Source organism: Lygodium microphyllum, chromosome 17 (assembly GCF_053477565.2).
Source record: "Lygodium microphyllum isolate KBCC chromosome 17, Lygodium_microphyllum_v1.1.10, whole genome shotgun sequence".
NCBI lineage: Eukaryota > Viridiplantae > Streptophyta > Polypodiopsida > Schizaeales > Lygodiaceae > Lygodium > Lygodium microphyllum.
Window position 1 is genome coordinate 96,859,822 of NC_141151.1, and position 6,000 is coordinate 96,865,821.

Consider the following 6,000-nt stretch of genomic DNA (forward strand, 5'->3'; position numbering starts at 1 on the left):
ATACACAATGCTAATGCAATTTCTCATCTTAGAACTTAATCCATCTTCATTTATGTGTAACTCCTTGGTTCTTGTGTACACTCTTATACTTGACAGACACTTCTTTCCCCGTTCATAACTTGTAATGCCTGTACAAGATATCCCCATCACAATGCTCTGATCACCCCATTAAGTGATGCACTAGGAATATTGGTCTCTAAATGGTCTCATGGCCATGCTAGATCATCATAAACACTTAAAGAAAAGTGAGTCATTAATTTATTGACATGAATTTATTAAATAGAGAATGTGTAATAAGCAATCAATTTAGTGACACGAGCCATTGTTGAATGGCCTACACCTACTTCTGTTCATGAAGTTAGAAGTTTCTTGGACCTATGTTCATGCTACAAGAGGTTCATACGAGGTTTTGCGTATGCTGCATCTCCTCTACATGACCTTACTAAGAAGTGAATGCCTTTTCACTAGGGATCAAGGCAACTATAAGCCTTTGAAAGAATTAAGTTTCTTGTGACTCAAGAACCAGTTCTCATAGTTCTAGATCTTCAAAAACCTTTTGAAGTTCATTGTGATGCTTCTAGGGATTGCATTGGAGTTATGCTTAACCAAGAGCATCATGCAGTGGCATTTGAGAGCCGACGCCGCAAGGATCATGAGCTACATGCTCTAGTATACGAGAAAGAGCCTATGGCGGTGGTACATGGTCTTCAAGTATGGAAACACTATTTACTTGGTGCAGATTTTGTTATTAAAACAGATCACCAAAGTCAAAGATACTTCCTCACTCAGAAGAAGCTCTCAGAGAAATAGATGTGTTGGGCAAATTTCTTATCTATGTTTCATTTTCAAATTCTTCGCATGTGGAACTAAGAATGTGGTAGTTGATGCTCTATCACGGCGACCTCGAGTGAATGCAATCACAATTTTTTACCATAATGAGTTCATGGATTTACCCAAAATGTATGCAACTGATTCCGACTTCTCAACCATATGGGATCAATTTAGTTGATTACACCTTACTTAATTCGAGATGGTTATTTGTATCATCATCAAGCAATTTGTGTAGCATTACCATTGCGACACAAGGTAATGGATGAAGCACATGCATCTCCATATGCTCTATAGGCATAGGGGTATTCTACCCACTACTCAAGCATTGGAAAGATATTTCTTTTGGCCCACTCTTAGAGCTGACATTGAAAGATATGTCTGCTAGTGCAAGATATGCCAAAAAGTAAAGTATGATAGGCCTAAACCACCTGGTCTACTGAAGCCATTACCTATTCCCAATGAGCCTTAGGAAAGTATAGCCATGGAATTTATCATGGAACTTCCTCGCACACAAGTAGGCAACGATGCAATCTGGACTATAATTGATAGTTTCAGTAAGTAAGCTCACTTTATACCTATGCAAAAGACAATCAAAGCCGATCATATGGCTAAGCTATTCATTCCTCATATTTTCAAGAATCACGGCATGCCTAAGTCCATTATAAGTGATCAAGATCCCCACATGACCAACCTCTTTTGGCAAGCTCTCTTCGAGAACCTCGAGACTCGGTTAAAGTTTTCATTCTCTTATCATCCTCAAATAGATGGGCAGAGTGAAGGTGCTAATTTTACTATTCTGGACCTTTTGAAATCCTATGTCTCTGATAATCAAAGAGAATGGGAAAAGTGTTTTCCTTTAGTAGAGTTTGCATACAATAACACGGTGCACTCTACTACTGGTAAGGCACCCTTTGAGATCATCTATGGTAAGCCTCATTTACAACCCATTCTTCTTACAAAGGATAAGATCTTTGCAAGCAGATAAGTTTGTTAGAGACATTGATACAGCTTTCACTCAAGTAAAAGCTACTATCCAAAGGACACAAGAGAAGCATAAATGTGAAGCTGATAAGCATCGTCGTAAGTTAGATCTCAAATTAGGATAGCATGTTCTTCTTAAGTTTGAGAAGGCTCGCTTAAATAAGTAGAAATGTCAAAAGGGTAAAGTGGTTAATCTTTCTAATCGCTATTATAGCCCTTTTGTAATATCTCCGCACAATAAAAGTTAGTTGGTTCGTTTAAAAGTTAGTTAGTCAATTAATAAGTTAGTAAGATTACTAACTAAAGACTAACTAAGGTAAAAACTAACTAGCATTAATTATTGATAATTTTTATTTAATTTAAATATTTTATTTAGAAAAATCAAGAGTAATAAATCCGATATTTTTCTCGGATTGGCAAGGACCATACCCACCCTTCACGTAAATTACAACGTGAACGAGACTATCACTAGGATAATATGTATAGTTTGGATAGTCTAAAAATATTAGATTTTGGGCAAAACTAGTATATTTTAGATATTTTAGATATTATCCTTTAAAAAAAAGATATGGAGATTTTTAGAACTGGATGTCATTTAAAAGAAAAGACAAGTGATATTTTAGTTAGTTTGAAGATTTTATAAAAAGAAAAATAAAGAAAAGTGACTGGCGAAATCGCGCGCGCCGCGATCGCGTTTACAAGCAGTAGACAGCACTTCGAACAGAGAAAAGAAGAAGGAGTGAACCGAGAGCTTTCTAACCAAGTGTCTTGGAGTTTTATCCCCCTTTAGGAGCCAATGGAACCATCAGATTTATGATCTGAGCATCAGATCACTGATCTTTCCAAGATCCCCCTCCACAAAGAGCTCCACTTCTCAACCACAAGCCCTCTTCTCTAATTCACTATAAATATGGGGCATGGGAGAGGCATAAAAAGGCATAAGGAGAACCCGAGAGGCTGCGAGAGAGAGGTAGAGAGAAGGATACCCCTCCAAGAGATTGTGAGGAAGAGCTTGAAAGAGAGCTTGAGAGAGAGAGAGAGAGAAGAGTCACCCCGAGAGGCTGCAAGGAAGAGAATTAGCTCAATTTCCTCTATCTCGATCCTCGACTTAACCATCTTCTCTTACGCTCTCCCATCTTGAATCTATTCTACCTTCTTAATCTCTTGAGCCTACTTACGGACGATGGCCTCCAAGCGAAGAATGTCGCGTGCGGATGATAATTCTGTAACCAGTAACAAGGCTTCAGGCAAAGGCATCACTGTCAATCCAACTGCGGTTCTGGTCGTAAGTAATGTATTTTCAAATTGATAGATGCTTGCTTTGATTCTCATATGAGATACGTTAGGCCCCATACTATGATGCACGAGTATAGGTCATCGGAAAGGATAAATTTCATCTCACCTACTCGGAAGATGGAGTTTGTGAAGTGCATATATCAAGGGAAGATAGTTCACCTAGGTACATATGACTTATTTGCTAGTAGAGCAATTACAAGGAAGAATTAGTCAAGCGTTATGAATGCCATAGTCGTCAAAAGAACGACATTAAAAGATTGTGCACACAAGTGCTAGATTAAAGTATAGTCAAGGGTTATAAATAGCATAATTGCTAAAAGAATATGACATTTAGAAATATGAATAGAGAAGTACTAGTTTAAAGTCTAGATACTTCAAAAGTACTTAGCCTAAGAACCCAAATATTAAGAAAAACTAGATTCTAGCTCAATGCACTGCCTATTGGAGTCTAATTACTTGAGATCATCTCGCACTTATCTTATTGAGTATTCACACATTATGCCTATAACATGTTTGATATATGAGGATAATTTTCTAGTTGCCTCATGACTTGACTAAGAGCTAGTACAAGAAATTGATCATAGGGGTTAAAACTGGGATGTCTTGAGATCCGTTGGATAACGATGACTTTTGCCAATCCAAATTCAGGGTTGGGTTATCAATCAAGGTAAGTGACCTATAGAACTTACATCATGAATAGTGTTTGAACCCTTAACATATGCCCTAGCCGAAGGAAGGAAGTGTTAAGAACACGTTTGCATAGTATTACTCTTAGATCCCAAGGGAAAGAGAAAATATACAATGGAAATGTTATATCATCTATTCTTGCATTGGTTGGAAAGAATGCAATTGGTTTTGTTGATTGATCGAGCAATATCCTAAATGCTTTTATATTCAACTGGTTGTTAGTTGTTGTTTGGATGATTATTCCAAGTGCTTGTGATTTATGGTAAATGCATGGCAAGGGTCTGTGATGACAAGTCGCCATGGAAATAAAGGAATGTTTTCTTGGAAAATGATATTAGGCTGAATGCCTTGTTTGTGCTTGATTCTTCAAGGATTTAATTAAGGAAGGATATATTGTACGGGTGGATCACCTCCATGGTCGCACCGCGTATTAACCCGAGAGGGCACTGCTCGATTCATGGGCCGAAGGTCGAGTGGTGAAAAGGCCAACCACGGGAATGATGTTTCGCTCCTAGACAGCTTGCGGGTCAGTTGGAGCTCTGGACACCCCTTGCTAGGTCTAGAATGGAGTTGAAGACCTCTGTGGCCCCCAACATCTGGCATGTTGGGAGATCCTATTCTAGATAAAGGATTGAGGTTGTGGTGCCATGTGAATTGGACCAGTTACTTCTGCAGGGCAGAAGGGATACTTCTGTTGGACAGAAGCGAAACATAATTTCTCCTGTATGGGCGGGAGACAAAGATTAACTTGAAGATAAGTTAAGGAACTTGTTTGAACTTGTTTGTCAATAGACTGCTTTGCTTTGTTTTTGTGTCTGTGCTATAAGTTATGCGAACGAGCCCTGTTCCCTAAAAGGCTTAATTAATGAAGCTGATTTTAAGTGTTACATATAAATGTGGTAGGACCTAATTAGAAAACTAAAGCTATTAAGGGAAGCGGGTGGACGGAAACCCCGATGGGTCCGTCCTATGGCAGGGTGGTCCCAGAGAACTGGGAGGCTTCTCACAAGTTTTTATCGTCATTCGACCTTTAGGTATTGATAGGTTAGAACCCAATTCATGCCGTTTTAGGGGACCGGAATGGGACTATACCCTATGGGCAGAGAGGTTGAGCAACACATCCCTCTCATTTCCCATTCTCTTTGAACCAAGTGCAGCATGGGTCTGCTTCGGATTGGGTATCTCTGCGTAAAGTAGGATATCCAAAACCCGACGCTAGAATACTAATAGGAGACCTTGACAACTAGGAACCCAAATTTCAGGTCGATCCTAGTGGGTTCGGTCATGAACGTTCCGTTGCGAGGCGGATTTGGGAAACCCTAGGCGACAAAACTCGAAACATTCCCTAGGAGTGCCGGGCAGCGACGCTTAGATTTGTTTCTCGATAGACCGCTAAAAGAGTGCCTGGAAAGCCGATGGGCGGGCACCTCACACCTTTCAAGATCACAGATAAGATAAATGATGTGAATTTTTGTTTGGATCTACCAAGTCATTGGAACATTTATAATTATTTCCATATAAGTTTGATACATCCCTATATTGGATAACCGCCAATGGAACCAATCAAGGAAGATTTACTTGACATAGAAGAAACAGAAGAGTTCCTTGTGTGTGAAAGAATTTTACACCATCAGGACAATACTTGAAGGTCGGGTAAGGTATTACAAAAGTATCTGGTTAAGTTTAAGAATTACCCCCCAACGGACGCTCAGTTTATGACTGAGAGAGAACTACAAGACTTTTCAGATCTTCTTAAGGACTATGCATCCCCTCTACACTTGAGGTCAACTATTTAGAAGCCAGAGGGATGTCACTAAATTGATTTCTTATTACACATTCTCTATTTAGTAAATTTATGTCAATAAACTAATGACTCACTTTCCTTTAAGTGTTGATGATGATCTAGCATGGCCATGAGTCCATTTAGAGACCAATCTTCCTAGTGCATCACTTAATGGGGTGATTAGAGCACTATGACGAGGATATTTGGTATCGGTAGTACAAGTTATGAAGGAAGAAGGAAGTGTCTGCCAAGTGTAAGAGTGTACACAAGAACCAATGAGTTACACATAAATGAAGATGGATTGAGTTCTAAGAAGAGGAAGTGCATTAGCATTGTGTATATATATTTAAAGTGCATTTGGGGACCTTGGGAATGTTTACTTGTGTGTATTGAACATTGCATTCATTTGGGGTCATCCTCTC